The following is a 25,395-nucleotide window of genomic DNA, read 5'->3' as shown; positions in this document are numbered from 1 at the left end:
TACAATGAAGCCCTACATGACCACGACGTGGAGGTCTGGCTAAGACAGCACTGCTCGGTACTGTCGGGCTGTAAAAAGGTGAGGGACTCAGTGGGGATATGGACAGGGGCAAGACAATGGAGGGTGCGGCTGAAAACAGAGGGAGGGACCTTGAGACACATCCCGAGTGCCCTGAACATAGGAGGCAACTGGGGATATGTTGTGTATGCCAGACAACATAAACTGTGTAGGAGGTGTGGGGGCAGCGGTCACCTGGCCGCAGTGTGCAAGACAAAAGTCTGCTATAGATGCAAGGCACTGGACCACGAGGTAGAAGAATGCAGTGTTCCGGCACAATGTAACCTCTGTGGTAGCCGAGAACATCTGTACAAAAATTGTCCGGAGTCGTACGCCAACAAGGTTAGGGCGTATAGGGTAGGAGGAGCGAGGGATGAGGAAGGGGGTGGGACCAAACTGGACTCGGATAAGGAACTGGTGAGGGAAGGACGTGGGGAGGTGGCTGAGCAGCAGCCACCAGCAACGGACGGAGAGGGAGAAGGGGAGAGGCATGCAAAAAGAGCAGAATCGACATCGAGCGAGCAGGAAGAGGGGCTGGCGGGGGAGGGGAGTGACGGCATGGGCAGCATCTCCGAGACGACCGTGGAAGACTGGGCGGAGGCGGTGGAGGAGGATGAAGGAAAAGGGGAACGACAGCAGGAGGAAGGCGGTAGCGAGACATGGGAGGGACCAATCGGAAGGAAAAGGAGGATACGGAGAGCCCCAAAAAGAGGCGCCCCTTCAGGCAGCACGGAATCCTCGGACTCCTCGCCGGACACAGGCCTCGAGGGAGGGGATGGAGGAAAGGGTGGAGAGCCGGCGCAGGGGAAAACCCTTGAGAACAAGGGGCAAAATGAAATTGCAGGAACTGGCGAATGAAGACGGTTACGGAGGGCGAGCGGAGAAGGCCGCTTCGGACTGAGACACATCCCAACATGGAACTTTCCGTGGCGTCCGTAAATGTGAGGAGCTTGAAGGGAAAGGGGAGAAGAGGAGCAATAATACAACTGCTACAGGCTACCAAGTGGGAGGTGGTCTTCCTCCAGGAATGCCACCTACCATACACCCTGGGCCGGGAGGAGCTGTTGGAGAGCTGGGATGGCTACTACTTTTGGTCCGGGAGTAATGAAAATCGATGCACGGGGGTGGTTACCCTCCTAGGCAGGAGGGGTATACAGATAGTCGGGTCCCAAGAGGTGATCCCGGGCCGCCTCCATTATGTGGACGTGTCTTATGGAGAGGCAGACCTGAGACTAATAAATGTGTACGCCCCCACGACGTGCACAGAAAGAGTGGACCTATGGAATAATGTAGCGACCCTACTCGTGACGAGACGGCAAGTCATAATGGGGGGTGATTTTAACTGCCCGTTGTGCCTGGCAGACCTATTATCGGTGGCTGGGAGGAGGAGGCTCGACCCTTCCTCTAGGAAGTTGAAGGAGCTGATAGAGGATTTTAAAATGACTGACACCTTCAGAAAGGTACACTCGGTGAGACCGGGATACACGTGGTCGGATAAGGGCGGTAGAACGCAATCACGAATAGATTTCATCTTTGTGTCTGCCAATGTGAAGGTGGATGGAGCAGACCTGGAACCCTTCCCATTGTCAGATCACAATTTGGTGAAGGCAAAGCTCGATATTCCAGGTGGCCTGAAGATGGGGAAGGGAACCTGGAAAATGAATGTAAGCCTGTTGGAAGACAGAAGGGTCGTGGAAGACTTTGTAAGGAAGTACGAAGACTGGACGACCCTGCAGGAATGCTTTGCCACGAGGGTGGAGTGGTGGAGCATGGTGAAGGGCCGTATAAAGGCCCTCTTCCAGACACATAGTAGAAGGAGGAGTGTAAACAGGGAACTGCAGCTGTGGAACGCTAGAATCAAGAAGAAGCACAGGTTACTTGAGCTGGGATTCCCGGTGGGTGAGGATATACGGAGATTGAAGGGAATGTTATCCTCGGTATTGGAGAAAAGAGTCAAACAAATGGCATACAGGGCAAGGGTCAGGGCAACGGAACAGGGAGAGAAATGTACGAGTTTCTTCTTTAAGAAATGCAAGGCAGGAGACAACACACTTAGGGAATTGGTGAGTCCGGTCAGAGGCAGGCAGGCAACGACAGAGGGTATGATAGAGATAGCGGAGGAGTACTATGGGGAGTTGTATGGGAGGAAGGGAACGGATAAGGGAATAAGGGAGGCACTACTAGGGGAGCTAAGACATGAGGTTAAGAACCCAGAGGTACTGGGAGGGAGGATCCAGATGGAGGAAGTGGAGGAGGCAGTGAGGAGGCAGAATAAGAATAGGACGCCAGGACTGGATGGAATTCCAGCAGAATTCTATATTACATTCTGGGATTTAATGAAAGGGGACATGCTGCAGATGTATAGGGAAATGCTGGAGGGCGGACTGGTGCCAGAAGAAATGTGTGAGGGGCTCATCACACTGATGTATAAGAAGGGGGACCGGAGAGAGTTGGGAAACTGGCGTCCAGTTACGCTCCTGAACTCGGACTACAAGATTATGGCAAAAATAGCTGCGACGCGCCTGGGGAAGGTGGTGGAGGGAGTAGTCGAACCCGACCAGACGTGTGCGGTGCCAGGAAGAAGGATTTCGGACTCCCTGATTTTATTAAGGGAGGCAATAGAGGTAGAAGGAGAGAGGGGATGCCCCCTAGGGCTTCTTAGCCTGGATCTTGAGAAGGCTTTCGACCGCCTCTCGCACGAGTATATGTTCGCAGTGTTGGAAAAAATAGAAGTGAGGGGACCCTTGGTCGATTGGGTGAGGCGTCTTTACCAAGGGCTCAAGACCAGACTACTGATAAATGGGGAGCTCTCGGGGACAATTCCAGTAGAGTCAGTGGTGAGACAGGGGTGCCCGATGTCCTCGGTTCTATTTGTAATGTGTATGGAACCCCTTGCACAGGCAATGAGAAACAATGAGGAGATTAAGGGAGTGACCATCCCCGGAAATAAGGAACAAGGGAAGGTGGCGCTATATATGGATGACGTAGTCGTGCTCTGTAGGGACGTGGCATCAGTGTGGGGGGCCATGAAGGAGACAAACCGCTTCGGCCTGGCCTCCGGCTTGAAGGTGAATGCGAGGAAGAGCGAATTGATGGCCTTCGGGGACCCGAGACTATTTGAGGGCTGGCCGCCTGAGTTGGGGAAAAAGATGGAGGAAGTCAAGGTCTTGAAAGTGTCTTTTTGCCGAGAGAGGTCGGCGGAACGAAACTGGGACGGGAGGATAAAGCAGGTAAAGGGACAGTTAGGCAAGTGGGCCGGGAGACGGCTCACGATGGAAGGGAGGATTCTGGTAGTGAGGGTGGTGGTTTTACCAACACTCAACTACCTCGCATATGTGTACCCGCCAGGTAGGAGGGAGGCAAGAATCCTAGAATCGCTGTTTCAATTCATTTGGGGAGGCGGGATGGATAGAGTGAAGAGGGTGGTGATGTGTAAACGCATCGAACGGGGGGAAGGGTGCCCCAAATATTGCACGTGTGCTGTCCTCAATTTTTGTGTGCAACACTTTGAGGTTATTCTTTTCCGAAGAGCCCCGGGGGAAGGCCGCTTGTTATTTAAGGTATCGCCTGATGTGGCTCTTGAGGGGGCTTGGGATGACCCAATTACCGGCGGGCACGCCCTTGGCCTGGCCACAAGGATGGCTGAATGCGGCGGTGGGTGACTACATAAAAGAGTACAATTTGAGTCGGAGAGGGGGACCGTGGAACTCCAAGGAGGTATTGGCCAAAGTAAACGAAGGGGAGGCCTGCGAGGGGGTGATGGGCGCGAAGAGGACTATGTACCGTCAAGTGTCAAGGAACACTTCATCAACGGCGCTCACAAAAGAACAGAGAGATCTGTCCTGGTTGGCGGTGTGGGATAGATTGGAGACGAGGGGCTTCATGTTTTCTCGCCGAATGGCACGTTCGCCCAAATGTCCGACGGGCTGCAACACAGATGAGGACGCGGTGCACGTCATGGTGAAGTGTCCCTTCGCACAGGAGGTGTGGAGACTGAGCAGTCCGCTGTTGTCCTGGTTTTACCCGTCGCAGGTGATAAGTCGGGACATTATGTGGGGAGTCTTAAGGGAGGTGCGGGGAGATGACAGAGATCGAACGTGGGCCATAATAGGCGCGACAAAGGAGGCCTTGTGGGGAGCTCGCAGAAAAGAGTTGGATGGGTCCCCTATATCACCGTTGGAGGTGTGCTACTGGGCGAGGAGGTTGCTAGAAAGGGTGATGGAAGTAGACCGGGTTAGGCTGGGATACAAGGCCGCAGGTGTGAAGTGGAAGTGGCCCCTACCCGGGGTGGGGTAGCGAGGGGACCGGCGGGTATAGGGAAGGGATAGTGAAGGATGGCCATGCACATTTTAGCCGGCCTGCTAAGTCGTGTGGGCGAGGAATGTACGTGTTCAATCGGGGGAAGGCAATGTGATGGAGCAGCGCATGGGTGAATGGTGGTGATGAATGTGAATAAGAGGAACGGGGTGGTGTGCGTTATGGCGGCGAGCTTTTTGTTGCATTGTATGTGGGTGGAGCCCGCGGATGTGACGGAGACTCGAAGGGGCCAACCGGGGCGCCCGGGAAGGAGTGGTTTTCAGTACTCTCTTTGGTTTTCCTTGTACCCGCTGAGAAGTTAATAAAAACCTTTAAATCGCAAATCGCAATTACCAGCGAAACGTCGTACTCAAATTGTAAATTGTTGTGGTTTCACGCTTCAACACACTGGTGGGCTAAAGCGGTGAACTAATTGTCTTTTGTCAACGTGACACTTTTTTACTGATTGGCCGTGTCGGGTGGTGGAGGGTTACGACACATTTATAAATAACGCGATCTAAACCCAAAAACGTTGATTATCAAGCGTTTGTTCTCAGAAATGTCGGATTAGCGATGATAACGTTACCGTGCGAGCCGCACAACGAGATGTCGCACGCGGCGTGACGCGTGACCGTCCGACAGTCCACGTGTCTAGGCCCGATTCTTTTTTTATTCATCTGGAAATCGGGAGCACCTACCTGCTGTGCACTAAGTTCACAAACAGGATCGTTTCCTGGAAGGCTGTAAAAAAGTTTTAAAGCCTACCAGTTAATTTTAGAAACAAACTGTATTTGAATAATCAGCGCTTGTTTGAAATGGTAAATCGAGTTGGAACTGCGATCGTCGCTGTGCCGCGCGTGCTTGAGTCCGCGGGAGCGCGCACATGGTCACCTGCGAGGGATGTTGTGGCCGCCCCACGTGATGGTGATCGTGTACTTCCCGGGCGCCGCGGGGCAGTACTTGAACTCGAAGACGCCATCGCCGATGTCTGTGCGCTTCACCGCCTCGTCCGTGCCACCTGCAGGAGAGGCGAGGGGAAGGAACGCCCATCGGGTCGTGAACTCTCCACCGTGACCCCCACTCTCTCCTCCGGATGCAGTCTCAATGAGTGGAGGCATGCAGTGGTCATGGTGATGGATGGAGAAAGAGAGAAAGGTATAAAAACCGAACCGGTAGCCGCCATTCACCACCAAGTGGCGGTGGATTCATCACAGCGCTTGTGCCAGGCTAGGTGCACATGGAGGCCGTCACGTGATTTGTGGATGGCTCGCGCTGCTGGCAGGATTTCACGGAACAGACCCGGGTGCCATGAGTTGACTGAGATGACTGGCAGGTGTACCAGCTGTGCCAAAATCGCTGCATTTTACCTGCCTGTCACTTTGCTAGTTGTTGCGAGCATTGCTTACGCACACACGCACAAGCGCATCCTTGGCCGCAAGCAGCTTAATTTTATTTGTCTCGTCGGCAGGGCGCGGCCACTCACGCGGGCCGCGGATGGTGACATCGAGCTCTTCTGTGCCGGCGCCCTTGCTGTGCACGTGGAAGTCGGCGTGTTCCTTGACGCACACTCCCTTGGACTGCAGCCCGCGACCCCACGCGCGGCACGCGCTCGGGTTGCAGGCTGCACACACAAACGAACACAAAAAACAATGATAAAGATCCCCCGTATAGCCTTAACAGCCCGTTGGGGCAAGTGCTGTTAGCAAGCACCTTTGAAGGCCGGCATGGCACACGAATGGGTGGGTTGCCAACACCAGGCCTGGCCAATTTTGTCTCCCCAGTGGTGATGTTTACACACCACACCAGGTGCTTATTTGAGGCTGAGTCGACATAGGGGAGGCCCAGGACCGGTTCAGATAATTGACACTGGTGTTGGCCGTGAGCGGGAATCGAACTCGGGTTGCCAGATTCGTAGCGCAGCGCGCTAACCGCTACATTACTGTTAGCACATGCACACACAGACGCGCACGCACGTGCACACACAAAGATCTCTCGTGCAGCCACGAAGCCAGGACTGCTAGCAAATGTTTTTTAAGCGCCGTGCCGGATTCGTGATGGTGGTGGCAGTATAATGATGATGGTGGTATTGGAGTTTGGTTGTTGTTCGCGATGGTGCTGGTGGTGTCTGTGGTGATGGTATTAGTGCTGATTGAGGTGGCTTTGGTGGCGGTGTTCGTGATGGTTGTTGGTAGCGCTGTTGATAACGGTGTACTGTTGGCACACACACACCCATCAGCTTCCAGGATTCGTGGAGGTCGGCCAATCCAGGAAAGACGCCAGGGTTGGTGGTGGCCGGTGACCTGGGCCCGTGGCACTGGATCCCACTGGAGATCTCCATCGCCAATGACGCCGCACGCAACGGTCAACGTCAAAGCGAAGTCCGACCTCGAGTGAACATTCAGGGCAACTGGTGCTCACCTCCAGTTTACAAGCCCTGAGGCGCTGGTGGATAATTCCACATTCCTTGTGGCAGGGGGTTGAGTCTATCCAGACGACAACTACATTTGACTTATCCCCACAAACCGGTGCTCGTTTTATTGACTGAGAGGATGATGGGCTGAGTGAACCACCAACCAGGCGTGAGCTTGTAACCTGGTTGCAGTGACTATACAGTACCTTTATACAGTAGTGTACTATAGAAGAGAAAATCCCAAACCCCAACCAAATTTAACACGTTCCCTGTCAATTACCACAGCGTGGCCTTAAGAAGAAAAGAATGAAACAGGTGACATTTTGGACAACGGCCCTTATTCCTATGCTACGATAGGGCCATTTTGCCCGAAACATCGCGTATCACACAAAGCGTTCCCTTATAAAGGCGATATTACAGGGTGATCCATTTATAGATACCCCCCCATTTTCAACATGACAATGCCATAGCCGACGGGTCTCATGTCTTAGCAGAGGAGGATATGCGAGTTAGCGTACAGACAAATAGAAAGAGTTTGGAGGAAAAAGTAGTACCGGTTATTTTTATGTTTGTTACTGTAGAAAGTGGGGCCGTCGGTAAGTGGATCGTCCGCGAAGGGCCCTCGTGGGCCATCTGTCAATGGATCGCCCACGACGGGGCCCCCTTTTGGGGGGCACTCTCACCTTGTGCAGGCCGGCCACCTTGGAGTGGTACACGACGGAGAAGGTGTGCCTCTTGTTGTTGTTGGGTGTCACCTTGGCCTAGCGGACGCACAAACAGACGACGAAGTGAGGCGGGGGTTGGGGACCCTGACGACCGCGGACACTGAGACCCCCTGGGCGCCAGGGTTACAGACAAGCAGGCCTGGCGCCCCGAGTATTTACACGCAGAGCACCGACCGCGGCATTGTTTACGATTATAACATTGCAAACGCCAGGCGCGCTGTCTTGCAACCGCCACTCACGACGGGCGTTAAGATCCCGTGAGGGCCCAACCGCGTGTCGCCGGCGTCAGGGTCTTGTTGTATATGTTGGGTGTGAAAATATTGATATGTTGTATGCGTGCGTGGGTGAAATTATTATGTTGTATATGTGGGTTATGAATATTCAGTGAAAATAATAATAATCAAATGAAATTTGGCCAAATGTGTAATTATCCGGAAATATATTAATTTATGTAATTATGCACATTTAATTATGCCAATTCGAGAGGTAATCGTAGTAATTATGCGAGTGGGTGTAATTATGATAATGCAAGTCGTTATGATAACCAGACCCCGCCTCGGTGACGAGGGTGGGTTATCGATCGGAATAAGGCAATTAATCGTATGCAGTTATGCAGGTGTGGTGTAAGTATACAAGATTAACTTAGATTAACTCGGCATCGTTGTCTAGGTTCGTCTTATTCTCGCTTATCTTTAGGTCCCCGGTTCACCCCGTTATCGCTTTAACATTTATTGAGTATGTGTTAGTGTGTTTATTAAGGTCACCAAGTTCAGATCTCAACGCAGAAGCAGATCTTATGCATAGACTTCAGGAAAGAATCACACAACCACTTCTGTATTAATCAATTTATTACTAATTCAACCTTAACTATGATATAGTATGCGAACTCTCAATCCCGGAACGTCAACACGGCATCAATACAGTATCATCAATGATTGTCTGATTTCACTTGACAACGGCACATGGATCCCGCGTAATGCGATGGTTGTTAGTGAGAGAGAGTCGTTAAAACATGCAAATACTATGCTAAGAAAACCTTAACGTTAATGAATGATTATACTTGAAAGATTATACGGCGATAAAAACACAATCAAAAACAGTTATTATTCTTAAAGGCACCAATCTCAACAGATACATCGGCAGGTTATCTGACAACAGAATGGCTCGGAGTAAGGACCTGCGACGGCGCTCCTTTTCCGAAGATCGTTATCTTATACAGAGTTTACTAATTGGGGACCAGATCACCTGATAAGGATCTGGTGGGCCACCACTCCCCACGTGAGCGTTGCTCGGCGGAAGGAGGTGCCAAGAATCAATTCGTATTGATGGATCTGTTGGGAATTTATGCGATTAAGAGTACAGCCCACTAAATATTAAAGATAAAAATTACGAATACTCTTATAAATGACGGATGGCCATCACTCGGTCGTTGGGATGCCTTCACAGCCACGGACGGCTTATGGGTTCGAGTGTGTTTGAGTGGTAAGAGTGGTCTTGAATAGTCAATGTTCGGAGTCGGTTCTTTATGTCAAACAGACGCCTGGGGTTCGTGTGGTGAGGGGGCGGTGCGCGTCATACGTATTAGTCGCTCCTCTGTCACCGTGGTGAATTGGTTGGATGCCTGTTGATACGCTGTCGTAGTTCGGAACCCGGTCGGTAGGTGGCGCCCACAGCTCGCTCGCAGCGTCGTCGCCAAACCGCGATTCTCGCGGCAGCAGGGAAACCGACTCGGCAGAGGTTGGCCTGTCGCGGCCGAGTTGAGCTGTCAAGCGGGTCTTGCCCGCCTGCAGAGGAGACGGGGAGCCGCTTGAGTCGAGCCCCGAGAGCCGTCTGAACTCGGCTGAGTCCCAGAAGCTGAAGAGTCGAGCCGACCCGTTAGTCGCAGCTCGCCCTTGAGTCGACCCGCTCGGTCGAGCTGAAGATGAGTTGAGCCGACCCGCTCGGTCGAGCTCGCTCCGGAGCCGACCCGCTGGTCGAACTCGTGATGAGTTGACTCCCCTGGTCGAACTGGTTTCCAATGCTCAGGGTCCTTTCTTTTATGCCGAAAAATCCCTTTGGGTCCTGCCCACAAGGCGGGGTTTTCTTTTGATTTACTGTGTCAGGATTTGTCCGTGTGTAGGTGTGTTCATGTGTGTGTCCGTACGTCCGTGTGTCCTTGTGTGCATCACCCATGGTATTTTCCGTTGTCATACTCCCTCCATAAAATCCATGAGCAAACAATCAGATGCTACAAATTGCCTCGAAGTCGTCTCTCTGTCTGGGTGCACGACCTGGAGGGAGGGGCACACTCCCTCCGACCCTCACAGACGCACACAGACATGGTTAAAAAGTTTTAAATTAACATTTGTCCCTTACCATTTCCCAGTTATGATTCTGTATGTAGCCTAAGGTGTGTCGTTTCCCATCGTGGTGCTTGACCCAAGTGGAGGTGCCTCCCCGAGCACATACACACTCCCATCCCGCGCTGCGGGGATACAAAGACGGCCGGGATCTCCCTTTCTCTCCGACCCTGGGTTTAACATCGCTCTTTTATTATGTATTTTATTTCGACCTGGTGGTGATTTATCCCGCTATCCTGGCTTTTCATAAGTTTTACTTTTGTCTTTCATGCATAGGCTTATTATTATTAATTTATTTCCGATATCTTAGGTTAAGGGGTAAGTTTCTTGATCCTAGGAATTCGTATTCCTTGGTGTCTGCATGGTTATATAAGCGGAATATAGTTGACGGTGAATAGCGTTAACATTGATGTTATGTACGATATTATGTATTGTGATGTCATTAACTTAACTTGTTGGTCAGGCTTCACTGACATGAAGTTGCATTTCATAGCCTCGCAGGTTTTTGCCTCACTCTGTCTCTGCTCGCCGTTGTTGTTGCTGTCCAGCTGACGCCGTTAACTCAAGGCCTCATTAATTTCCGTCACTCCTTGTAGGTGAGGGCGGTTGAACCTTGGAGTCAGTTCTGGTTTTTGTCTGCTTGCTTTTTCTGATGTCCCCTGACCCCGGGAGTTATCATTCCTACTTTTATGGCCTGTCGAAGCCCGACTTGCTGTTGCTGGCTGGTGTGTTGTTCCCGGCTTTTTGCTTACGTTTGCAGTTCGCCGTGCTCTTAATTTCCTTCCCTCTTCAACCTTATATCGACTATTCGCTCCTGTCTGGGTGCGATTCAATTTTGACTTAGGAAGGTTCTGATTGTCATATGCTTTGGGTCGAGTTGTATTTTAAAGTATGGAAATAACATTTCATATTGACTTAATGATGGTGATGGTTCAGTAGGCGTAACTTGTGGCCTGGTTTAATTGGAGTGGGTGTGAATATCAATAACTTTAGCCTACCCTGTTGTTAAATTCTGACTTTAACGTTACTTTAATAGCAATACAGAATAATTGAGCTTTTCGACTTAACTAGGCGAACGCGAACTTTTGGTGACCTCCGCAGCCTTGTTATTCAGCTGAGTCTGCATCCTTGATATACAACGCTCTTATTCGTCTCACTGTGGTCATCCAACCTTCTGCTCTGGGAGTGTTATTCTTAATTTCAGGTCAAAGGCCCCCTCACGTTCAGACGCGCAGGGTTGTTAATCAGCTCCCTCCCCTGTGCACACAGCGTTGCTGACCCACTTCATTTGACCACTCACCCTGGATTTAATAATTTAATTCCTTAAAACCATGCAGGATGGTTGGCTTTTTGCCTTAATTATGTCTGGCTGACTCTCCCACTGTCTCTGCCGCCTGCACGGGTGACATATGCCCGTTCATCAGGCCCCCTCCTTCCTTGAAGCAAGGTTGCAAATTCTGTCATCCTAGCCCTCCTCCAGTTCATTACTTAACAACACCTGGTTTTTGCAGCCTGCTGCTTTTTGGGGTGTTTTCATTCATTATATATCAAGTAAAAAGATAATATATAAAAATATCAAGTTTGGAAGAAGGCTTAGGATACAACATTCCGCCCTTTTAAAAATGGCCAGTGGTCAAATGGCCACGGGTTATTTTTAAAAAAATGTATACCCTTCTTCCATCATGAACCATCGATTGTCCTCAAGTTTTGCTGCTATTTCCTTACAACGCGCGCGTACGTGTCACAACTTAACATGATTATATGTGACAAGAGAGGAAATTTTTTTTTTTCTAAAGGAAGGTAAAACGATAAGGAAGGGAGAAATTATTCTATTGACTACGTGTTATAGGAGATATCGTTAAAAAGATAGTTTCTACGGTTATTCTTGGGTGGCATCATCAGGCCTTGGCTCCCTTCTAGCTTGGTAAGGTACGTTAGCAGGAGCGTGAGCAGGAGGGCTGCCATTCCCTGGAAAACATGTTACACATTATCGTAGTGTGATATGCCCATTAGTTTAGTTCCCCCCCCCTTTTCCACCTTTATTCCTCATCTTGCTCCACCAGCACAGGGTACGGTTTGATTTGGTTGATGTGCACCCACTTGTATTGCTGCTCTCTTCCTGTCTTTGTGATTTTTAGCTGATATACTACTGGGGACATTTTGTCAACCACCTCGTGTGGTCCTGTCCAGGAAGGTAGGAATTTCCTGCACTTCTGTTTTCTTTTCTCGTAATTGAGGTACCACACCTGGTCTCCTAGCTGGTATTCTGCGTGGCTGGCTTTTTGGTCATAGTATGCTTTGCTCCCCTGAGCCTCTACTTGCAACTGGTCCCTGACCATAGCGAACGTGCTCTGTAGGTGACTATTGAGTCCCGTCAGGTATTCAGTTGGCGTCATTGCCGTCGGGGTCTCGTCCTCCGCTGGGACATATAACAGGTGTACTGGGAGGGTCATTAGCCTCCCTGTCATGATCTCGAAGGGTGTCCTGCCTGTAGCTCGGTTGGGTGTGGCTCGCATGGCCATCAAGACTAGGGGTAGTTTCGTATCCCAGTCGCGGCCCGTGGTAGACACATATTTCTTTAGGAGGCTCACGATGGTCCTGTTGGCTCTTTCCACCTGTCCTGAGGATTGTGGATGGTATGCGACATGTAATTGTCTTTTTACTCCCAACATCTTCCACACTTCTGTGATGACCTCGGCTGTGAAGTGGCTTCCTTTGTCTGAATCGATCGTTGACGGTAGGCCCCATCTACTGAATATTTGGTTGATCAGTAGGATAGCGGTCGTTTCCGCGGTGTTGTTGGGTGCTGGTAAACACTCTGTCCATTTAGAGAATGCACAGGTCACAGTTAGCATGTACTTGTTCCCTTTGGTTGATCGGTTGACAGGTCCTATCCAGTCGATTTGTAGGTTGGACCAAGGATAATCTGTTCCCCTCCTCTGTAGGGGTGCCCTATGCTGTGAGGTCGTTGGCTGGTACTTACAACACACGAGACAGTTGGACACATGTTTGTGTATGTCTTCCCCCATTTTAATTCTTTTTCTGCGGCTTCCTGTTCCTGTCCCCACTCCCATGGTTCGTCTTTTTGCAGTAGTTTGACTAAGGGTCGAACGATTCCTGCGTAGTCGTCCACGAACTGTCGCAGGTAGTTGCAAATCCCTAAGAAGCTCCGAAGGGTCGTGACTGTGGTGGGCGATTTGAGTGCGAGGAGGGCTTCAAGTCTTTTGGTTTGGGGTAACATTCCCTCAGTGCCGACCTGGAGCCCGAGGTAGTCCACCCTTTTGCGTGCCCACTGTCCTTTTTGTATTGAAATCTTTGCGCCTGCTTCCTTTAACTGCTCGAGGGTATGCTGGAGGCTCTCGAGGTGTTCTTCCCAGGAGGAGTCCTTGACCAGTATATCGTCGACATAGACGATGGTACCTCGCTCTTTTGCGTCGTCCATTGCCTTGTGTAGGAATATGTTAAAGTCCGCAGGTGAATTTGAGTATCCAAATGGACATCGGTTCCAAGTATACTGTATTCCATTGAATGTAAATGCCAACTTGTATTGATCCGCTTCTTTCACGGGCATGGTCCAGAAGCCATTTGATAGATCCATGGTGGTGAGAATTTTTGCGCCTTTTATTTGGTTGAGATTCTGGTCGATTTCTGCCATTGGCCATCGAGATAGGGGAACCGTTTTGTTGAGTTGCCTATAGTCGATGGTGAGTCGCCACTTGCCTGTGGGTTTCAATACAGGCCAAATCGGCGAGTTGTAGGTTGAGTTGCATTCTCGAATTATATTCTTCTTGAGTAGGTTCTCCAAGGTTTCTTGGATTGATTCGTAGGCAGCCAGTGGAACCTTGTATTGTTTCACATATACCGCTGGCGCTCCTTCCAGTGTGGGAATAGATACCACGTGTAGGTCGGTTTTGCCGCAATCATAGGGGTCTTCTGAGAACAGGGAGTGGTATTTGTGGAGCAGTTGACGAAGCTCATTTCGTTGAGTGTCGTTCTCGAGGGCGTCTGCTGCTTCAATTTGTTGTTCGATTTGTTCTTCTATTAGGGAGACTCCTTGTCCTGGGTCTGGGTCCAAGGCCTTCGTGGTTTCGGGCGGCTCGGTTGAAAGTTCCTTTTGCGTTACTATCGGTTGAGTTGCCTTGGCTTCATCCGAGGGTAATACGCTCTTGCCCTCGTGTTCTCCTTCATCAGTTTGCAGTTCGTCGGTTTGGCCTCCAGGGGGCGGTATATACTCCATGAGGGGACGGTCATTTGGTGATACTGACTCTAAGTCGGCTTCCTTTCGGTCTTCTCTCAGTCTGTTAGTCATTAGCTGAGTGATCCGAACTCCTGCTGGGAGCTCGTCTTCGTTCCTGGTTGTCGTTGATAGGTCGTTGAGCTCTTGTGTTATCACTTGGATTCCCGTGGAGTCTCTCATAACGTCTTCATCTTCTGAGTCCCTCTGTTGCTCCGGCATTGACTGTGCCCAAATTTGTCGGGATTCAAGGTTCATAATGGGTTTCAGGCGATTCAGTAGTTCTATCCCAATGATCAACTCTTTTCCGGGGCTCCGTACGACATATAGGGGATGGTTCATGTTGATTTTGTTGAACGTCAACTTCGTCATAACTTTGCCCAATGGTCGCATGTGGGTCCCTTCACATCCTGAGTAGGTAAGGTTACTTGGCATCATCTGTAGTGTTTCATTCTTCCTCTGGAGGGCAGTCTGGAGTTCGTCAAATAATTCTCTGGATATCATGGATATTTCTGCTCCAGTATCACAAAGGCCCTGGCTGGTCAGGGTATCTTGCAGTATTACTTCCACGTGGACTCGTCCGACTGGTCCTACGGGAATCAATTCCCCCAGATGGTACCCTTTTCCCTCTGGTACCACTTCGGTGATTGCTTCGGGGCTTCTTGTCTTCCCTACGTTCACTTGGGCTACCTTTGCGCTGGGTGTGTCCTCCTCCTGTGTGGGTATAGTTGGTATTCTTCCCTTTGCTATTTGCATGGGAGTCTTCATACTCCCTAGGAGCTCTTTTTCCATCCTAATGTGGTGAGCATATCGATTCCTGTTAGCTAACGGTGGTCTATGCTCTATTGTTAGTGGAGGCGGCAGTGGGGGACGATATGGTGACTGGTTTAATGGGCGTCGGCCTCCGCGGGGTAGGTATGGCCCGTCACTCGCTCTTCCTCCTCCATAATTCCAGCCTCCGCCCTCTCCTGCATTCCATGGTGGTGGCGGCTGTGGGTGCCAGGTTCCCCTTGACTCGTCCCTCCCCCCACGTGGAACGTGGTTCAGCGTGTTGTAGACGGGTGTTGATTCTATTGGGTTAGGCGCCCTCTCCTGGGGGAATTCATGTCCACCCCGTGTGGCGCTAATATTATTCCTTGGAGATTCGCTTCCCTCCAGATCGAGGCATTCTTTATCTCTGGTGACGATGTGGGTTTTGGCTATGCTAGTGGTTTTCCGTCCGTTCACCCAGGCCGTGTGGGCCTTGCTTTCAATCTGGCGTAGGGAGGCAGTCTCGGGGTCCAACATCATTCCTACTATTCTCACTATTTCAGGTCTCAATGATTGAAAGAACATCACTTTTAAAACTGTCTTATCTCCCTGGGCATTGTCCCCGTCTCCTGCGTAATATGCTTTCTTAAGGCGTAGGAGATAATCTCGTGGGTCTTCGTCTACTCGCTGGGTCATCAACTTTGCCGCGTTCAATCCTTCGGATAGTGTGAAGTATTCCCCAAATCTCTTAACTACTGCTCGGCTCAATTGTTTAAAGTCACTCTTCACCCTATTTGGCAGGGAGGCTACCCATGGTCTGGCGGGTTCATGTAGGCTCCTTGATAATAAACATGCCTTTTCTGCTGATTTACCCAGACCCCGGATCTTAGCCTCCTGTTCTACCGTAGCTATGTAAGTGTGTATGTCCCTGTTCTTGTTATGTGGATCGAAGTAGGGAATTCTCACGAGTGCTTTGTCCATTAGTTTTAGTGTCTTACTGTTAAAAGTGTGTTGTTCGTCATCAGTGGTGTCGGTTCCTGAGGAGTGCTCACTTGAGCTACCCTTGTCTCCACTATCCCTGTTGTCATGTTTCCCGTGTCTGTGTCTCTTGTTTTCCTTATGTGGGTCTTGTGATTCGTGTTTGTGGGTTGGTGTGCGTGATCTCCTTGAGCGGTGTCTATGTGGTGAGTGTTTTTGTCCTTGACCTTCATGCTGCCTACTACGTGTGTAGTGCCTGCTAGGTGAGGTGTTGTATTTACGTTTGTCTCGTGCTTCATGGTTATCGGGATTCCTGTCTCTGTCATCTGTGGTGCGGGTGGTTTTGCGTGGGTGATTTTCACGGGTCATGCGTCCCTCTGGTGAATTTCTCTGTTACCCCTGTCGTGTTGATAATGTTTACGTGAGGTGCGTCTCTCTGGTGAGCTGTGTCTGTCATCTGCATCATGTCGGTCATGTTTGCGTGAGGTGTGTTCCTCTGGTGAGCTCTCTCTGTTACCCCTGTCGTGTTGATAATGTTTACGTGAGGTGCGTCTCTCTGGTGAGCGGTGTCTGTCATCTGCATCATGTCGGTCATGTTTGCGTGAGGTGTGTCTCTCTGGTGAGCTGTGTCTGTCATGTTTACGTGAGGTGCGTCTCTCTGGTGAGCTGTGTCTGTCATCTGCATCATGTCGGTCATGTTTGCGTGAGGTGTGTTTCTCTGGTGAGCTGTGTCTGTCATGTTTACGTGAGGTGCGTCTCTCTGGTGAGCTGTGTCTGTCATCTGCATCATGTCGGTCATGTTTGCGTGAGGTGTGTCTCTCTGGTGAGCTGTGTCTGTCATGTTTACGTGAGGTGCGTCTCTCCGGTGAGCTGTGTCTGTCATGTTTGCGTGAGGTGTGTCTCTCTGGTGAGCTGTGTCTGTCATGTTTGCGTGAGGTGTGTCTCTCTGGTGAGCTGTGTCTGTCATCTGCATCATGTCGGTCATGTTTGCGTGAGGTGTGTCTCTCTGGTGAGCTGTGTCTGTCATGTTTACGTGAGGTGCGTCTCTCCGGTGAGCTGTGTCTGTCATGTTTGCGTGAGGTGTGTCTCTCTGGTGAGCTGTGTCTGTCATGTTTGCGTGAGGTGTGTCTCTCTGGTGAGCTGTGTCTGTCATCTGTGTCATGTTGGTCGTGTTTGTGCGAGGTGCGTTTCTCTGGTGAGCTGTCCCTGTCATCTGCATCATGTCGGTCATACTTGCGTAGCGTGCGTCTGCCTGGTGTGCTGTTTAGGTCATGTTTCCCGTCTTGCACCAGCTCCGCCCTTTTCCGCCCTATCATTACAGTGTATCCTGATGACTTAGGGTTAATTATTTGTCTCTCTCTAACGTTGGGGTGGTCGGCCTCATGTTTTCCCGTTTGTATTACTATTTCCTCTTCTCTCTCCTCGATTTGCGAGGGTGTTACTTCATCAAAAATGCTTTGCACAGTAGCCATACTCATTGTGGGATCTGGCCCTGGGCTACGTCCACGTGGCTCGGAGTGTGGTAAATTGTTACTCCCGTATGTGTTCTGTGTATCAGCGTCTGGGTGTTTCACTGGTGCATTTAGTGCGGATTCTTTCTCTCTCATGAGGGCGTGCAGACGCTCTACCTGCACCATTAAGGACAGTTTCTCTTGTCTTTCCCTTTCAAATTTTTCCTCATTCCATAATCTTTCTCTGTCTGTCTGTGCGAGGAGATACGAGTCTACCCTCGCTATTTCTGCAATTTTTACGTCACGTTTGGCTTTGCCACATTTCATCACGTCCTTAAGTAGTTTCCTTCTATGGGCTTTAACATCTTCTGTATGGCACCCCTCCCATATATCTCTCTGCTCCGTCTGCTGGCTAGCAGTCCGTCCAGTACGTTTTAACACAAATTCCCGATATTGTTTTTCCATAGATTCCATCTCCTCCTCAGAGGTCCACTCTGTATCAGTGTTATGCGTTGGTGTGTCAACCTCAGAACGTTGTGGATCCTGCGCCATCTCTATTACGTAGTGTGGTTAATAGACTTAAGAGTGTATCTTAATTCTAACATCTCATGTGCGGCGTGAGTTACTCTAGAATTCCCCTTCAGCGCACATATAAACAATTGTATCACAGGATGCGTCAGTTCAACTCGAGCAAATAATTTCAGCCCAGCTGTCTTTGTTATACTCTGCTACTCTGGTATTTCCCTTCAGAGCGCGTGTATACCCCCGTTTATAATCACAAGGCAACGTTAGTTCACACCACTTTGATTAACACAACAGTGATTCGTTCCTGAATTCATGCACAAACTGTCTGCGAGAAATCCCGGACAAGAGCCCCCATTATGTTGTATATGTTGGGTGTGAAAATTTTGATATGTTGTATGCGTGCGTGGGTGAAATTATTATGTTGTATATGTGGGTTATGAATATTCAGTGAAAATAATAATAATCAAATGAAATTTGGCCAAATGTGTAATTATCCGGAAATATATTAATTTATGTAATTATGCACATTTAATTATGCCAATTCGAGAGGTAATCGTAGTAATTATGCGAGTGGGTGTAATTATGATAATGCAAGTCGTTATGATAACCAGACCCCGCCTCGGTGACGAGGGTGGGTTATCGATCGGAATAAGGCAATTAATCGTATGCAGTTATGCAGGTGTGGTGTAAGTATACAAGATTAACTTAGATTAACTCGGCATCGTTGTCTAGGTTCGTCTTATTCTCGCTTATCTTTAGGTCCCCGGTTCACCCCGTTATCGCTTTAACATTTATTGAGTATGTGTTAGTGTGTTTATTAAGGTCACCAAGTTCAGATCTCAACGCAGAAGCAGATCTTATGCATAGACTTCAGGAAAGAATCACACAACCACTTCTGTATTAATCAATTTATTACTAATTCAACCTTAACTATGATATAGTATGCGAACTCTCAATCCCGGAACGTCAACACGGCATCAATACAGTATCATCAATGATTGTCTGATTTCACTTGACAACGGCACATGGATCCCGCGTAACGCGATGGTTGTTAGTGAGAGAGAGTCGTTAAAACATGCAAATACTATGCTAAGAAAACCTTAACGTTAATGAATGATTATACTTGAAAGATTATACGGCGATAAAAACACAATCAAAAACAGTTATTATTCTTAAAGGCACCAATCTCAACAGATACATCGGCAGGTTATCTGACAACAGAATGGCTCGGAGTAAGGACCTGCGACGGCGCTCCTTTTCCGAAGATCGTTATCTTATACAGACTTTACTAATTGGGGACCAGATCACCTGATAAGGATCTGGTGGGCCACCACTCCCCACGTGAGCGTTGCTCGGCGGAAGGAGGTGCCAAGAATCAATTCGTATTGATGGATCTGTTGGGAATTTATGCGATTAAGAGTACAGCCCACTAAATATTAAAGATAAAAATTACGAATACTCTTATAAATGACGGATGGCCATCACTCGGTCGTTGGGATGCCTTCACAGCCACGGACGGCTTATGGGTTCGAGTGTGTTTGAGTGGTAAGAGTGGTCTTGAATAGTCAATGTTCGGAGTCGGTTCTTTATGTCAAACAGACGCCTGGGGTTCGTGTGGTGAGGGGGCGGTGCGCGTCATACGTATTAGTCGCTCCTCTGTCACCGTGGTGAATTGGTTGGATGCCTGTTGATACGCTGTCGTAGTTCGGAACCCGGTCGGTAGGTGGCGCCCACAGCTCGCTCGCAGCGTCGTCGCCAAACCGCGATTCTCGCGGCAGCAGGGAAACCGACTCGGCAGAGGTTGGCCTGTCGCGGCCGAGTTGAGCTGTCAAGCGGGTCTTGCCCGCCTGCAGAGGAGACGGGGAGCCGCTTGAGTCGAGCCCCGAGAGCCGTCTGAACTCGGCTGAGTCCCAGAAGCTGAAGAGTCGAGCCGGCCCGTTAGTCGCAGCTCGCCCTTGAGTCGACCCGCTCGGTCGAGCTGAAGATGAGTCGAGCCGACCCGCTCGGTCGAGCTCGCTCCGGAGCCGACCCGCTGGTCGAACTCGTGATGAGTTGACTCCCCTGGTCGAACTGGTTTCCAATGCTCAGGGTCCTTTCTTTTATGCCGAAAAATCCCTTTGGGTCCTGCCCACAAGGCGGGGTTTTCTTTTGATTTACTGTGTCAGGATTTGTCCGTGTGTAGGTGTGTTCATGTGTGTGTCCGTACGTCCGTGTGTCCTTGTGTGCATCACCCATGGTATTTTCCGTTGTCATACTCCCTCCATAAAATCCATGAGCAAACAATCAGATGTTACAAATTGCCTCGAAGTCGTCTCTCTGTCTGGGTGCACGACCTGGAGGGAGGGGCACACTCCCTCCGACCCTCACAGACGCACACAGACATGGTTAAAAAGTTTTAAATTAACATTTGTCCCTTACCATTTCCCAGTTATGATTCTGTATGTAGCCTAAGGTGTGTCGTTTCCCATCGTGGTGCTTGACCCAAGTGGAGGTGCCTCCCCGAGCACATACACACTCCCATCCCGCGCTGCGGGGATACAAAGACGGCCGGGATCTCCCTTTCTCTCCGACCCTGGGTTTAACATCGCTCTTTTATTATGTATTTTATTTCGACCTGGTGGTGATTTATCCCGCTATCCTGGCTTTTCATAAGTTTTACTTTTGTCTTTCATGCATAGGCTTATTATTATTAATTTATTTCCGATATCTTAGGTTAAGGGGTAAGTTTCTTGATCCTAGGAATTCGTATTCCTTGGTGTCTGCATGGTTATATAAGCGGAATATAGTTGACGGTGAATAGCGTTAACATTGATGTTATGTACGATATTATGTATTGTGATGTCATTAACTTAACTTGTTGGTCAGGCTTCACTGACATGAAGTTGCATTTCATAGCCTCGCAGGTTTTTGCCTCACTCTGTCTCTGCTCGCCGTTGTTGTTGCTGTCCAGCTGACGCCGTTAACTCAAGGCCTCATTAATTTCCGTCACTCCTTGTAGGTGAGGGCGGTTGAACCTTGGAGTCAGTTCTGGTTTTTGTCTGCTTGCTTTTTCTGATGTCCCCTGACCCCGGGAGTTATCATTCCTACTTTTATGGCCTGTCGAAGCCCGACTTGCTGTTGCTGGCTGGTGTGTTGTTCCCGGCTTTTTGCTTACGTTTGCAGTTCGCCGTGCTCTTAATTTCCTTCCCTCTTCAACCTTATATCGACTATTCGCTCCTGTCTGGGTGCGATTCAATTTTGACTTAGGAAGGTTCTGATTGTCATATGCTTTGGGTCGAGTTGTATTTTAAAGTATGGAAATAACATTTCATATTGACTTAATGATGGTGATGGTTCAGTAGGCGTAACTTGTGGCCTGGTTTAATTGGAGTGGGTGTGAATATCAATAACTTTAGCCTACCCTGTTGTTAAATTCTGACTTTAACGTTACTTTAATAGCAATACAGAATAATTGAGCTTTTCGACTTAACTAGGCGAACGCAAACTTTTGGTGACCTCCGCAGCCTTGTTATTCAGCTGAGTCTGCATCCTTGATATACAACGCTCTTATTCGTCTCACTGTGGTCATCCAACCTTCTGCTCTGGGAGTGTTATTCTTAATTTCAGGTCAAAGGCCCCCTCACGTTCAGACGCGCAGGGTTGTTAATCAGCTCCCTCCCCTGTGCACACAGCGTTGCTGACCCACTTCATTTGACCACTCACCCTGGATTTAATAATTTAATTCCTTAAAACCATGCAGGATGGTTGGCTTTTTGCCTTAATTATGTCTGGCTGACTCTCCCACTGTCTCTGCCGCCTGCACGAGTGACATATGCCCGTTCATCAGGCCCCCTCCTTCCTTGAAGCAAGGTTGCAAATTCTGTCATCCTAGCCCTCCTCCAGTTCATTACTTAACAACACCTGGTTTTTGCAGCCTGCTGCTTTTTGGGGTGTTTTCATTCATTATATATCAAGTAAAAAGATAATATATAAAAATATCAAGTTTGGAAGAAGGCTCAGGATACAACAGTCTGGACCAACACGAAGATGCCCCCCCCCGTGTGACCTTGAGACCATTTAAGGGGGCAAGGGCTGTCGGCGAGCAATACCTATGAAGGTCGGCACGGCACACGAGGGGGTGGGTGGGTCAGCGACCAAGCCCGGCCGCCTTTGTCTTCCTGTGTTTTGCGCACAGCACCAGGTCCGCGGGGCGCGTCACCTCGTTACCCGAGCGCTCGATACCTGCCCGCCGGTCACATTGTCACCGCCGTCGTTATCCACGCCTTCGCCCGATGTCATCGTCATCGCCATCATCTTTGTTTTCGTCCACATCGTCATTACCGATGTCCTCGTCATTGCTATCAGTATCGTCACCATCATCATCATCATTGCCAGCATCACTAACCGATATTATCGTTCCCATTACCACTATCGTCACCGCATCATTTAAACATTCATATTCATCATTGCCACCATAATCGTCATTATTATTGTCAAATCACTCATTATCGTTGCCACTTTGTCATTACCATCATCATCATCATAACCAGTGGCGGCTCCTGCAAAATCTCTCAGGGGGGGCAAATGTCTGGATGATTGATAAGGATAAGGTCCACCCATGCAAAGAATAAATTAACAGCTTAAGCATGTAAAGGTAACTTCACTTCTTTAATATTAATGAAAAATAAAGTGACTCTTACAATACATCTTATTTGTTTATATACTCACTATTAAAACAAACCACTCAAGTTTATTTTATTAAAGATTCCACTAGGTGGCGATAAATTATATTGTTGGATGAAACGTGCTTACGTATGATGACGTTAGCACGTATGATGACGTAAGCACGTTAGTGCATGCCCTCCCGGAAGCCATAGAGATTGCATTGCAGCGCCCCCGTTCGAAAAAAAACATCTTTGAATGTAAGTCTATGGGGTCACTCGGGGCGATTCTCAGCCGTAGTGAAATCGCCCAAAAAGAGGCGGTACTCCACAGAACGTGACATGACGCTGATTGGACTATATCCAGAGGCTGACAGTGACGGCTAGCGTGACTCTGTGGTTGAATGACATTGGTGGTGCGTCGCCCAATCACCCTAATGAAGAAACCGCCCCTGATCATAACCATTACTTATCTTGATGAATCATCATTATCACCATTACGATCATCATTACCATCATCATCACAACCATCATTATTGTCATCATTCTCATCAGCATCATCAATGACCACTTTCATCGGAGTCATATTCTCTATCACCATCACCACTATACTCGTCACCAAGTCATCTGCAGCATCGTTACCACGCGGTGCGGCGAGTGTGTGTAGCAGCAGCACACCTGGCCCGAAGGCCTTCACGCTGTTGGGGTCGATCTTGGGCCGGAGGGGGGGCCCCTGGCTTCAGCTTGGCCTTGGAGAACTGCGACAGGTAGGTCATCACCGAGTGCTCGTCCACATTGGGGTCGACGAGCTCCTCCGGGGCGATTACCTAGGTGGGGGGCAGATCGAGGTGAAGGTCATGTGGAGGCCACCCAAGCATTTATAGTGCTACAGGCGATTATTATTATTAGTATGTGCGTGCGTGTGTGAGTCCCATGACTGTTTTTCAGGAGGGTGCTGCCAAGTTTTTGTAATCGAGTGGCGAGAATTGCTGCTGCTTCGTGTGATCCAAATTTAGTGATTTGAAGGTAATTTTAAAATATGGCAAATAATATGAATCGCGACGCCGCCACACAATGGCCTACTCGCTTCGAATGATAAGGGCGCGAATTTTATAGTGAACACAGCATTAAAAACCAGGGAGGCCTGCTAGATTGGAACCACAAACCTCTGCAACAAACTGGGCTATTTCACCACCCAAAAACACATTGGATGGTTCGACTGACTCACTGACTGATCCACTGACCGACTGGCTGACAAACTGACTAACTTTCTGACTCAATGACTAACAAATTGACCGACTCACTGACTCACCGACTGATTGACTAACTGACCGACTCATTGACTCGCCTGTTACAGAAAACAAGAGTGGCTCAGCGCTGCTGGGTCTGCGCATATCGAGCGAGCAGCCCAGCGGCTACCACAGTTGCGAGATGTTAACTACCTCGTCTGATAAATAGGAGATCGCCGGTTCAATCCCAACCCCGTCACCTGTATATTTGGAGTTTGCATATTCTCCCCCTGGTTGCGTGGATTGCTCTCCGGGTCATCTGGTTTTCCCCTCCACATTTAGAATCAACGTGCGTTTTAAAGTATTTGGCTGCTATACATTTCCACGTGAATAGCCAATTCGTTGAGCTGTGATTTGTGACCAGGTCGCTTCTGAAAAAGAACTGTATAGCTCAGTGGGCCTTACCTGGTAAAATAAAAAAAAATGTTTTTAGTTTGGTCGCCAGGTGAGCTCACCGGTGGGACGCCGAGCCAGTCATCCGCCTGCTGCATGGCCTCCCGAGCATTGTCCACTGGCTTGTTGGGGTCCCAGGACTGCCAGTCGGGGCACAGGCCTTCTGTTGAGGCTGCTGTCACCCGGGTCCTCCCCCGGCGGGGGGATGACCAGAGGGGAGCTGCCGCCTCCGGATTCTTCACGATTATTATTATGAACAGTCCGAGCATGTGGGACCCTGGGCTCTCCCGACACCCAGCCCGGCACGCGGAGAGAAGTGGAGGTGCGGGAGGGGGTGTGTGTGGGAAGGTGGCGGGTCGCGGTGACAGCTGGGCCAAGACGAGGTTATAATTGGTATTGGCCGTGGCTGGCATGACCTCACGGGGTATTGGGAGGTTGTGGGGAGGCGGAGTGGGGGGAATAGGAGGGAGATTGAGTTACGGAGGCCGCAGCAGGACTCGGAAGGCCTCCCGTCACCGTCGACGACGACGTTCGTCTATCGTACGGGCAGAGCGGCGGCGCAGCGGTTGGCACAGCGGTTGGCGCGCCGCTCCTCGACGGAACAGGCGACTCGAGTTCGACTCGCAGCCGCGGCCGACACACCAGTGGGAAACGATCCCTCACGACCAATGAGTTGTGAAATCTCTGCTTGACTGGAGACGGAGCGATGGCACCATCTCGTGTGCAGGAGTCAGATGGATGAAATGCTCTTACAGACGTTCACATCCGGCCAAATGTACTCTTATTCAACCCAGCCTCTCTCTCCCCCACTCTTCCTCCCTCTCTCCCCCACTATCTCCCTCTCCCCCTCTCCCTCCCTCTCCCCCACTCTCTCTCCCTCCCTCTCCCCCACTCTCCCTGACGCCGAGTCGACCTATGGGGAGACCCAGAACCAATTCAGATAATCGTCATTGGTGTTGGCCGTGAGCGGGAATTGAACTCGGTAGGCCAGGTTCGTAGTGCAACGCGCCAACCGTTACGCTACCACTCCCCGTACATGCATGCAGTGCACACACCTGTAAATTTTTAAACAAACTCTCATGCCTTCATTGGCCCAAACCCATCTCCATAATTTCCATGATTTTTAAATAGGACCCTATGTATAACGGTAAAAGTATCGTTGTAATGCATATACACAATAACAATTGTCACTAAAAGAGCGACACTAACAGCGCACGCAGTTTAAGGCAACAAAGATTTATTATATTCAGTTTTCACGGATACAACAAACCAAACGCTTCTGAACAATATTAATTCCAACAAACTGGC

General features: G+C 49.6%; 1 pseudogene; it reads right to left on the bottom strand.

Annotated features, from left to right (window-relative positions):
- The window catches only part of LOC144936969 (filamin-C-like), a 117,411-nt pseudogene that overhangs the window by 36,572 nt on the left and 55,444 nt on the right, over window positions 1-25,395 (bottom strand).

The sequence above is a fragment of the Lampetra fluviatilis genome, chromosome 17 (genome assembly GCF_964198595.1).
Source record: "Lampetra fluviatilis chromosome 17, kcLamFluv1.1, whole genome shotgun sequence".
NCBI lineage: Eukaryota > Metazoa > Chordata > Hyperoartia > Petromyzontiformes > Petromyzontidae > Lampetra > Lampetra fluviatilis.
Note: the sequence above shows the minus strand (reverse complement) of the source record. Positions and strands in the feature narration are given on the sequence as shown.